The sequence below is a fragment of the Juglans regia genome, chromosome 2 (assembly GCF_001411555.2).
Source record: "Juglans regia cultivar Chandler chromosome 2, Walnut 2.0, whole genome shotgun sequence".
NCBI classification, from domain to species: Eukaryota; Viridiplantae; Streptophyta; class Magnoliopsida; order Fagales; family Juglandaceae; genus Juglans; species Juglans regia.
Genome location: NC_049902.1, coordinates 23405487 through 23418007, shown reverse-complemented (window position 1 = coordinate 23418007; position 12521 = coordinate 23405487).

The following is a 12521-nucleotide window of genomic DNA, read 5'->3' as shown; positions in this document are numbered from 1 at the left end:
TGTTAGTATATTATATGTGAGTGGTTAAATGTCACCCATGCATGAATGGTAAAAGCAAAGGGGCATACATGAATGTTCATAAATTTATTTACTGATTTTTTTTATTATTAATTTAGTATATATGTTAACATGTATATCATGAATTTCCAGAAATTCTCCAAAATACTATCTCCTGACTAACACAAGAGACACCCACCATCTTAGTAAGACAATTTTGTTATGAGAAATGTTTAGGTCGTAAAATGATTTTATAAAAGTAAATTCACAAATTGATGTAGTATTTTAAATTGTAAAGTTAAAGGAAACCAACTAAAGGCAGCCAAACCCCGTTGTCATCCTCCACCCAAACCCTAAGGCACCCCGCCACCACCACAGACAAAACCGACAGGCTCCAACGACTCTACTGAGGGCAGTCCCGTGTTGGTCATCCCTTTGGCGACCTGGAGTGTCTCAAGGTTCTCTCTCTGTCTTTCTCTGGGACTAAATCAACGAGATTCTAGGTGATGTTAAGGAGATCTCTTAGAGGTGAAATCAGCCATCGAACATGTGCCTCCGCCACCACCACCACCACATATGTGCCTCCGCCGCCACCACCACCACATACAAGACTTACGAGCTCTGGCAACTCCTCTAAGAGCACTTTGACGTCAGTCCTCCCTCCGGTGTGGAACCTTTGGTTCGTTGGCACAAATCTAGTGTAGTTCCATAACATCTTTTCTCGTATGACATCTCAAATATGCCTTTTATTCCCGTATAACATCTTTTTTCCTTGAGATGATGAAGCGAGATTCTAGGAGATGATCCTGTGATTTGGGATCAGAGGATGATGACGCACGATGCAAATTCGTCTCAAATGGATGGTGAGAGGTGGTTGAAGGTGGAATAAAAAACTTTCATTTTTACGAAAGGAGGAGAAAATAGTTTTCGCATCTTTGGACGTAGTAAAATGATGGCTAAGTTCATGTGTCTATGTGAGACGACAGCTTTATGGGTGGCTAAGGGGATAGACGATTGTTTAGAACTCATCTGTCATGAGGGATTCTTCAGGGAGCTAATAATGGGTAATGGAGTTCTCATCATTCAACAACATATTAACACAAGGAGCAATTTTCTACAACTCTCATATTTTCGGAATAGAATTGATATGAATCCGCGGGAATGGAATCTCTTGAACCCACAGTCAATTTGAAAACTCCCAAAGAAAGTCAAAATTAAGTCAATGGATGGAGAACCTAGATCCGATGAGAACTCGTTTCAAGAATCTAAATTATATTAAAATCTAGACCCATTGAAAAACCCGTCTCAAGAACCCAAATTACAAAGGAGGAACGCCACAAAGGCTGTGATTTACCTTTGATAAGTTCAAAAATTCAATTAAGAACAAGATGAATAAAACTCAACTCACAATGAATAAATTCATCAAATTTCATAAACTTCTGAAAATGAGGCTACAAAGAGTATTTAAACCAAAACCTAATTAAAACCCTAACTAAAATAAAGTCCATTTTACCCAAAACACCCATGGATGAACAGTGCTGTGTCTGCAGTGTCGCGGCTACAGTAACGCTACAGTAACATCTTGAAACCCTAGTTCAATAAAATAATAACTTTCCCAACATGCCCCAGCATAGGCCCCCTTAAGTCATTCCCGTAATAATCTCAATTATTCTAAACTAATAAATAAGTCATTTAAATGAATTAAATAAATTGAAAGCCTTCAAGTGCCCAAAGCCTTTAAGTCATGTTATTGCCCTTTCTATAGCTTTTCAAATGAATCAAAATTGAATCTTTATCATTTAAGCCCTTGAACTCGTAATTGACTTATCTAGAATTTGCAACATATCTTTAAAACTAGGCTCACCTTGGTTTTCATCATTCCCCCTCTCTTCAAAAGGATTCGAGCTCGAATCTCCACCTGAATCAAATGGAAAAATGTTAGTAACATTATCATTAATTTCATATGTATTATCATTAATTTGTTCAATAATTTGAAAAAATCCATCCAAGCTACTCATGTCGTCAACAGGTAAATGCATTAAATCTAAAGGAGTAAATGGATTAAGTCTATAAACAATTTCAAAATGAGAATATAAAGTGGTAGTATGCATGGTCCTATTATATGCAAACTCTATAAATCCATCCATAACCACATAAATAGAATCTCTACTCATTTCTTTCCTAGGCAGTCCCAAAACAAAGTCCATAGATATGTCTACTCACGACTCACTAGGAATAGGTAAGGGTGTATACAACCCAAGTGGCAAAAGCTTAAATTTGGCCTTTCTGCATGTAATGCACCTGCCACAAATGCGATTGACATATTTTTTCATTTTAGACCAACATAAATGTTCATGCAAAGTGTCTAAGGTTTTCTTAACACCGGAATAACTACTCCAATTATATGCAAACTCAATGAAACACAAATGATACTCTCGCAAACGTTCATGCAACAAGCCAATGTATGGCAAATGATACTCCCACAAACGTTCTTGAAACACACCTAAAGCTTTTCTTACACCAAGATGACCACTCCAATTATATGAAAACTCAATGAATGGCAAGCAATACTCCCACAAACGTTCATGCAACATGTTAATGAATGACAAATGATACTTCCACATACGTTCATGTAACACTTCAATGAAAGGCAAATGATACTCCCACAAACGTTCATGCAATACATCAATGAATAAAAAATGATACTTCCACAAACGTCCATGCAACACGTCATTGAATGACAAATAATATTCCAAAAAACGTTCATGCAACACAACAAAAGTCTTCCTTACACCAAGGTTACCCAACAAACCACCATGTCCATCACACACAAGCAACTTATGCATAAAACTAGTAGGCACACAAAATCTATTCTTTCTAAACAAGTACCAATTTAGTTTATAGAACTTACCAAATGATGTTTTCTCACATGTTCCATACACACTAGCAAAGTCATCATCATTAGCATGCAATTCCTTATCATATTTAAGTCTTAACAATTTTGCATCTAAAATGAAGACAATGACATACCTTCTTGGTAAAGCATCAATCACAAAATTTTTCTTACCTTGTGTGTATTTGACTACATGAGAAAAAGTCTCAATACAGTCCTCCCACTTAGCATGCATTCTAGACAACAACTTACCTTGTCCCTTCAAGTATGTCAAGAACTCATGTTCTTCAAAGAAAGGTCGGGTAGGAATTGTCGCACCTGATACAAAATCAATGTAGTGCTCTATCTCCCTAATAAGTGACAATCCACTAAACACACTGGTAGGAAACACGACCTCATATCCCTGCAACAAAAAGATAACAATACTATGCAAACATACGTCAAGTTCGTTAGTATTAAGACTCGCCTGAGCATAAAAACTCAAATTTCTCTTTGTTTTTCTCTCACTTTCTTCACTCCCTCTTTTCTTTCCATTCTCTTTTTCTTTTTCACTCTCTTTTTTCCTTTCACACTCTTTTTTCTTTTCACTCTTTTTTTTTCTGTCACCCTCTTTTTCTTCATCTTTTTTTGTACTATTGACCTTACAATTATTTTTCAACTCATTCTTTCTTTTTCTAGAGGTCTTAGTCTCACTCACTTCTTTTTTCTCTATCATTTTTCTGTCTTTCTCCATTTCGGCCTCACTATTTCTTTTCTTCAATCTCACATTCACTCTTGTTTTTCAGCTCAATCTCACATTCACTCTTAGCTTTACTCTTGCTTTTCAGCTTAATCTCACTTTTACTCTTGCTTTTTAGCTCAATCTCCTTTTCACTTTTTCTTTTTTGATCACTCTTACTTTTACTTTTTCTTTTTTGATTACTCTCATTTTCACTCTTTCTATTTTGAGCAACCTCACTTTTCAGTTTCAATTGGTTCCCATGGACCTGTTTTGGAGTTAAAGGAGCAAGTTTGATTATTTTTCCATCATTTTCAAAATTGTACATGTTCCTTAACCCATCATGGATCACCTTCCTATCATATTGTCATGGCTTCCCCAACAAAATATGACCAGCATGTATAGGCACTACATCACAAAGGACCATATCCTGGTATTTTCTAATTGAAAAAGAAACTAGCACTTGCTTATTTACCCTAAACTCCCCACAATCACTCAACCACTGCAACATATATAGTTTAGGGTGTTTCAAGGTACGTAAATTCAATTTCTCAACTAAAGTAGTGCTAGCCAAATTAATACAACTCTTCAAATCAATGATCATACTACATACCTTGTTGTTGATGTGGCATCTAGTATGAAAAATGTTCTCACTCTGCTGCTCTATATCATACATCTTAATTTTTGTATTGAGTGCATGCCTGGTAACAAAACAATCACCATACTCTTCATTCTCATACCCATTTTCAACACTAAACTCAAGACACCTCCTATCTCTCTTGCCATGAAGATTTCTAATTACCGTATCTTGATGATCCATCATATCCCTCATTTCACCCAACACCAAGTTCAACTTCTCAAACTGTTGTTGTATGACTTGCAACAGAAAGGATGAGTTATTATCTACCATCCCCTTTGGTGATGAGTCACTCCTATGAGACATCATAATGTGCTGCACAAAAAGAATGTTAGTGAAAAACCTCACACACTCCCTTATGTGTATACACTCGAATAATAGCACTCCACTCATGTTTCACTCTTAATTAACTTTTTCCCGATAATAGTCTCACACTCTCTTTCCTTTTACTTTAACAATTTTCTCGCTCAAGTTCTTTAAGAACTAATTGAACTAAATCAAGACAATACAACCTTATATTATTCCAACCAATAATATAGAGATCCAAGAAACAATAAAGGAATAAAATGACATGAGACTTAAGGAATTTATACGAGGAAAAGAGTATTATAAAATAATATACCAATTAGAAAGATGTATTTAGCCCCTATGATGATAAAGCTCAATCAACAAATACTTTCTTTCTCTTTGTTGTAAATATGTAGCAATTTTTGAATATGCTACATTTTCTTTCCTTTTTTTTTCTAATTTTTTTTTTCCTTTCTTTTCTTTTATTTTCCTTTCTTTTCTTTTATTTTATTTTCTCTTCTCTAATTTAATCACAAACAGCAATACTCAATTGTGAAAATCAAGCAATTGAATTCAAGCACACAATTGACAATGAAGTAGAAGAGAATCAATGGAACGGCACTCCAAGCAATTGACAAACTTAGAGATGCAAGAAATCCTAGAATTTTGAAACCCTAGGAGATGCAAATTTCAGCCAAACTAAAAAATCCTAAGAATTTCAGCAGCCTACTTTTTGTTTCAATTTTTTTATATTTTTCTGCAACCCCAGAACAATGAAACCTTAGAATTAAATTTAAGGATGCAAGAATTAAAAGATAGAATCAGACCTGATTAGAAACCTTGCTCTGATACCAAATGATATGAACCCGCAGGAATGGAATCCATTGAACCCACAGTCAATTTAAAAACTCTCCAAGAAAGCCAAAATCAAGTCAATGAATGGAGAACCTAGACCCGATGAGAACTCGTTTCAAGAACCTAGATTATATTAAAATTTAGACCCGTCTCAAGAACCCAGATTACAAAGGAGGAACGCCACAAATGTTGTGATTTATCTTTGATAAGTTTAAAAGTTCAATTAAGAACAAGAAAAGTAAAACTCAACTCACAATGAATAAATTCATCAAATTTCATAAACTTCTGAAAATGAGGTTACAAAGAGTATTTAAACCAAAACCTAATTAAAACTCTAGCTAAAATAAATTCCCTTTTACCCAAACACCTCTGGATGAACAGTGTCACGGCTACAGTAACGCTACAGTAACCTCTTGAAATCCTAGTTAAATAAAATAATAATTTTTCCAACATACCCTTGCATAGGCCCCCTTAAGTCTTTCCCATAATAATTTCAATTATTCCAAACTAATAAATAAGTCATTTAAATGAATTAAATAAATTGAAATCCTTCAAGTGCCCAAAGCGTTTAAATCATGTTGTTGCCCTTTTCATAACTTATCAAATGAATCAAAACTGAATCTTCATCTTTTAAGCTCTTGAACTTGTAATTGACTCATCTAGAACTTGCAACATATCTTTAAGACTAGACTCACCTTGGTTCCCATCAGGAATGAGGAAATGTTTGTTGGTGATCCTAGAAGGTGCAAATGGCATCAGATGGAAAGGTTTTCTACTTTCTATTCAAAGCGTCACTGGGTCCAAAGCCACTGTTTTGAAGCATGCAAACAGATGGGAATTTGTTTATGTAAAGACAATGGGAAGGCCTTCCTCGATCAAAGGTGCCTCGTGCGCCTCGATGTTGAGGTTCCCGACGAGTAGTCCTTCAGAGAATAGCTCCCCAACATAAGGAAAGGGTAAGACACTTATAAGAGATAAAGGTTGTTAGGTGACATTGGGAGAAGTGGAAGGTAAGCACCATGTGTTGCAGGGTGGAATGGCTACCTCTATCGAGTGTTTCAGGGTGGGAGAAGTGGAAGGAGTCTTGTGGGCTATCAGAGCTCAATTAATAGGAGTTATGGAGTATGTAAGAGATCTTATGATTAAAGTGGATAAGGGGCTGAACCTAGTCATGGGTTTGGGTGGTGGGTTGAAAATGGACGAGGGGGGCAGGGGGTAGATCCTACAGGTTTGAAGGCCTCAAGCATGCCGAAAAAGGGCATTTCGACGCCGTCACATATAGGGTCGTCGGACGACGGCATCACTGTTCAAGCCAGTATCACTCAGGACATTGGCAACTTGTTGTCTGACTGCCCTCAATCAACAGTTGCAAATGCGGTCGGTACCTTTTTCTTGGGTTCACTTTCAGTTGAAGATGGGGATCCTTCCAGGATTTTGAGTACTTTGGAAGAAGCAGGCGAGGTTCTTTCAAAAGATGAAAATGGGGTGATAGAAGGTAGTACTTCCCCTATCTAATCTATTGCCTCCTAAGGGAGCAGTAGGGTCTTACAATTGGTATAGAAAAGATCGTTGGGGGCTGGAGCACCTACAAGCAATGTCCTTGTCAATGGAATGATGACACCTATGCCGGAGGTGAAGGAATCTTTAATGGTGACAACAATAATATAGTTGTTGAAGAGGTTCAGGATTTCAATGCAGGATATGGCGAGGAGGAAATTATGGGTTTGTCATTGGTGCTTTGTGAGGAGGAATGTCTAGGGTCGGGAGTGCAGTTGGGAACTGTGTCTGGGGATAATGTTGTTCCTTTAGTTTCTCTTCCTCCGATAAACAATATAGCGGGCTCACCATCGGATTGGATTCTACATAAGGTTAACGAGATTTGATATATTTTGAGACTCTCATATGGAGGATGTGAAGACTAATTTAAAGCACTACTCGCTGCGATTGAGGCGGACCCCTCACTTGAAACCAAATCAAGTTTTAAGAAAAGCAGGAAGTTAAAGCGTATTTCTTGGGCAATCAACTACAACATTAAGGGAGGTAGCTCAAGTCGAGGGAAGACACGTTTGGGTGTCCAACTACTCTAAGGTACTCTTGATAGTTCTTGTACAGATAGAAATACTCTTCCATCCAAATGAGTATTTGAATATTTGTAAAACACTTCCAACCCTGTGACTCTACTGTTTCAAACAAATGACTCAACAGAAAAAAAAGTCTATGGTGGCTTGCGTGTATGCGATAGAGAGGGTAGTTTGCGTGTGTGCAACAAAGAGGGAGATGGAGGTTTGTGGTGGTTGGGTCTAAGAGAGGTGGCCGCCGGTGTGAGGTGGTGGATGTGCGGTGGCCTGGGTAGCCGCGTACGGCGACGCAAGTGAATAGAAATGGGTTTCACTCATTTCGGTTGGATTACCACAGAGGACATAGTGTTGCGCGTGGGGGAGATCGATGGTGGCTGGGAGAGTCGTCGGCATGAGGGGGAGTCTTCGGTGGTGGCGGTGAGAAGGGGCAGTGCACAGCGGCGCCAGGCTGGGCTCAAAACCCGTTTCGGGTGTGAGGTGAATCGGGCCAGAGGAGAGATAGAAAGTGAGGAAAGAAAAAAAAAATTATTATAATATTTATCACTATTATATATAAAAAAAATTACTATAATATTTATCACTATTATATATATAAAAAAATAAAATGATTATAATATTTATCACTATTACATATAAATTAAAAATAAAATCATTAAAATATTTATCACTATTATATAATAAAATAAAATAAAATCACTATAATATTTATCACTATTATAAAATCATTATAATAAAATCACTATAATATTTATTATTAAAAATAAAATTACTATAATATTTATGAGAGCCACACATTTTTCAACTACCTATCCAAAAGTTAACAACTCAACATATTTCATACATTCAAACAACTCAAAATACTCTTAATGAGACCAAACTCACTCTAATCTCTACTCATAATTATTCACAAGCACTCTCAACACTTCTCAGATATTCTCATTACCCAAACGTAGGTGAGTGGAGTATTATGAAGACATTCTCATAGAGGGAGTTTCGAGTGGAGTATTAATCTTACGGGAAACAATGGGTTGGGGTTAGGGAGATGTGTCCTATTCCAATTCGGACTTGGTGTATTCTAGATAGATTTATAATTTTACGTACTTTTGGGTCATTAGGAGCTCTCTAGTATGGGTTAGATGTTTTCTTGTATACGTTAAATATACTTAGCTACTCCTATTGATATATATATATATAATATTTTTACTTATAAAAAAAGATTGTAAAGTTATTTTTATTATAAAGTGTATCTAATATATCATATAAAATCATATTAATTTATAAATATATTTTTGTAAAATCTATTTATGACTGTGATACTTCTCCATAGCTGTTCAATGCCTCTAGAAGAGTGTATGTTCTAATTGACTTTTCTTAACCAAAACTTAAGCTAGCTGTGATATTTAATAAATTGATATTGGTTAACATGAATGATAAGCAATTATTTAATGACAATTCTATTGTTGTTTTTTTTCTTTTTTTTTACTTAATTTAATTTGTTTAATGTTCACGAAAAAAGATGTACATTTTTCTCAACCAAAACACAAGGGGTTGGGCCAACGCACGCGGTTTCACAGAACAAACCAAACAACAATATCTGAGCAACTTGAGAAAAGCAAAAGCCAGTTGGGTTCTCTTTTTGTCTCCATACATGCATGCACCCAACCCATTCGGAAGGTTCAAAGTGTGAATGATGTGACAAAGCAGAACGGCTTGCTGCGTATTTTCATTTCTCTCTCTTCTTATTCTTCTGCATCTATTTGACCCTTTCTCAAAACAAATTTTGCTCACCATTTTTATATCATATATTATATATATATATATATATATTTTTTTTTCTTATCAAATATGTAGTATATAATTAATGAATAGAAGAATTTAATTAATTTTAAAAAAATAAAATAAAAAAATTTTAAAAAAATAAAAATAAAAATAATATGTGATATGCAAAAATAATGAATAACAAAGCCCTTTGCAAAATGTAGTAGAATATATTTTTCATTTTATTTGTATATGAGACCAATGATACGATTATAACTTATACACAACTTTAACACAATTAGTAGTAAGATAATAGTTTTTTCATTTTAATTCAAACACATGATATATCATTCAACAGTTCAAAAGAACGGAAAACATTATTTTTTATACACTAGTGTTGAAGTTGTGTACAAGTAATAATTCTATATATATATATTTTTTTTTATTTTAATGTATTATTGTGCTTTTATGTATTAAATTTATTAATTTAAAAACAAGAACTGATCTAATTATGATAGATAACCGCGAAATGTAATATCATCATGGTATAATATGAATGAAAAGTAAATGTATCAATATGTGACACGATCTGTAAATCTAATACGAATATAATATAAAATTAGCATGTTTGAATTTGATATAAATGGTTCAGGTCAAAATGAATTGACCTATTATGATACGATTAATAAATAGGTCAATAATAGGTCAACCCACTTAACCCAAAATCAACATGTAATAACCAGTTTAAATTTTATTTTAAAATTATAATTTTATTATTATTAGATTGTAATATTGATATTTCTCAACATGCTTATGTTTTTATTGTTGAAATTGTAATTTTAGACATGTGATCATATTTGTTATTAATGGCTTTGTAATATTGATTTTCTTATAAATTGAAATCCGAAAAATATTAGTATTTTTTGTTGTAGGTGGTAGTCTTATTATTATTATTTTTATATGTTGTTGCTATTAATAAATATATATTTTAATTTTTTTTTGTAAAATTATGTTAATCAAGTTAAATAGATTATACAAGTTAATTCAATCTATTTATATAAAAAGAGTTGAAATAAGACGTGTTGTGTTGACGAATTTTTAATTAATTATTATATAAGTCAAAACGGATGACACGATATGAATCATTATTTAAATTGATCATATTATGATTTAAATATTTGATCCATTTACTTGAATAAACCGTGTTCAAGTTAATCCATATAATTAAATATCTATAACTTGACACAACACTAACACGAACATATAACACGAACTGCCACCTCTCCATTGAAAAGACAGTAACACATATATAAAGTAACTCTAAACCAATTTTGTTTCTAATCTTCTTCTCTTTCTATGGTACAAAAAACAAAAGTCCCATTACTTTTTCTTTTAAATATAAAAAGTCCCATTACTTGGTTGTAAAGTTGGTACCTAAAAAGATCCTCAAGTCTGTGATATCATCTGTAAACCATTGATGACATAGAGAGGACATCAGTTTGACGAGGTTGTGACCCAAAAACAAGTTTTTCTTGTTGGAGGACCCATATCTTTAAAGCTTATCTGCCCCCATTCAATATGTCCTTGGCCCCCATTCAAGTCGTCAAAACTACCCCATTCATCTGTATCCAGTTATCTCCGACTTCCATGTTTAAAAAAAAAAAAAGATTAGCAATGTTAGGCTATATATATATATAATTAACTCATTTTTTGTTTATTTTTTGTTAATCTAACACCATTAATCATATATTAAAAAAAAAAATAGATCTCTCCCACAATTTCAAAGATTCTTCCAATAATCGGATTTAACCCTGAACTTGTAAACTTTTGGGTTGGGATGTGATAGTTGTACCGTGTTTTGAAGACTAATTTGGAGGTAGCTTGGATTAATCGATTGAAAAGATGGAGTGGGAATCCAAGAAAAATATATGCTCATATATTAACCCCACAAGTTTATTTCCTTCATTTTTCTGTTTTCTTTTTTCATCCTCAATTTTTTTTTTGTTTAAAAAAAGAGATTCGATCATTGATTTTTTTAATGAGAAATTAAGATGTTGTCAATTTACTCCCGTCAGACAGACCTTTTTTCCCAAAAGTTTCGATTTTTTATTTATTGAGTAATTCTAGTTATAAGTTCTAAATACATAAATTGTGTGTAAAAATATGTGTTGTATTTAAAAGGTAAATGTTTTTACCTTACACGGGAGCTTATTTATTGAGCAGATCATTTTTCATATTTATTTCTATATAATTTGTGCTATTTCTTCAATGTCGGACTTTGACTTTGGCATTTACCTCGCAACTAGCCATTAAATACAATTGACTTGACATTAGGATGCCAAATTTTAGATAAGGACTGACTTCTTCAATAGTCAGTTAAAATATTAAAATATTATTTTTATTATATTGAACTGACTGCTAAATTATTAAAATATTGATTTTTATTATTTTATTTACTTCTTCAATAGTCTTGACATTGGGATGCCAAATTTTTAGATAAGGAAGAAGTCAGTCATTTGAACGTAGAATTATTTAAATTATTAAAATATTGATTTTTATTATTTTATTTACTTCTTCAATAGTCTTATTTTTTTTGAAATAGTCATTTATTTTTGAAAAATTTTATTTATTATTTTCACACATTATATATTATATTTTTTTTTCTCTTACTAAATATATGATAAATAGATAATTAGTAGAAGAATTTAATTAGTTTAAGAATAATAATGTTAGACAATGCTACAGGTCTCTACAAATTTAGAGAATGACAATCCGTTTTTTTCTTTTTCTTTTTAGTATTTTTTAAACATCTTTAATTATTAAAAAAATAAAATTGATTAATAATTACTTTTTTAATCATTAAAAAAATTAAAATATATAAATAAATAGATTTTGAGAGTATATTTGAAAGTTATTCTATTATTTTCTTTTGTCTAAATTTTAGCTACCAAGACATTTTACCTAACCCAATCGAGTTGATTCAAGGTGACAAAATATGAGGATTTAGCTAGTTAGATATTTTATCTAGAATGATGATATACTATATAGTTATAGATTATATAAGTATCATATATTTTTTTAAAATAAGTGGAATCATTTATTTTTTAATGTGAGTTTTATATTTACTCTTTTTTTTTTTTTAAATATTTGACATTTATTCAATCTATGATTGTAAATATGAGAATTGAATGACAAGAGGGATCCACTAACCCCGCCCAGAACATCGCCGGTCGTGGGCCCAAGTTGCTAAGCTTGATGGCTTTTATTTTTTTATTTTAAGCCTCATAGGCAGTTGAA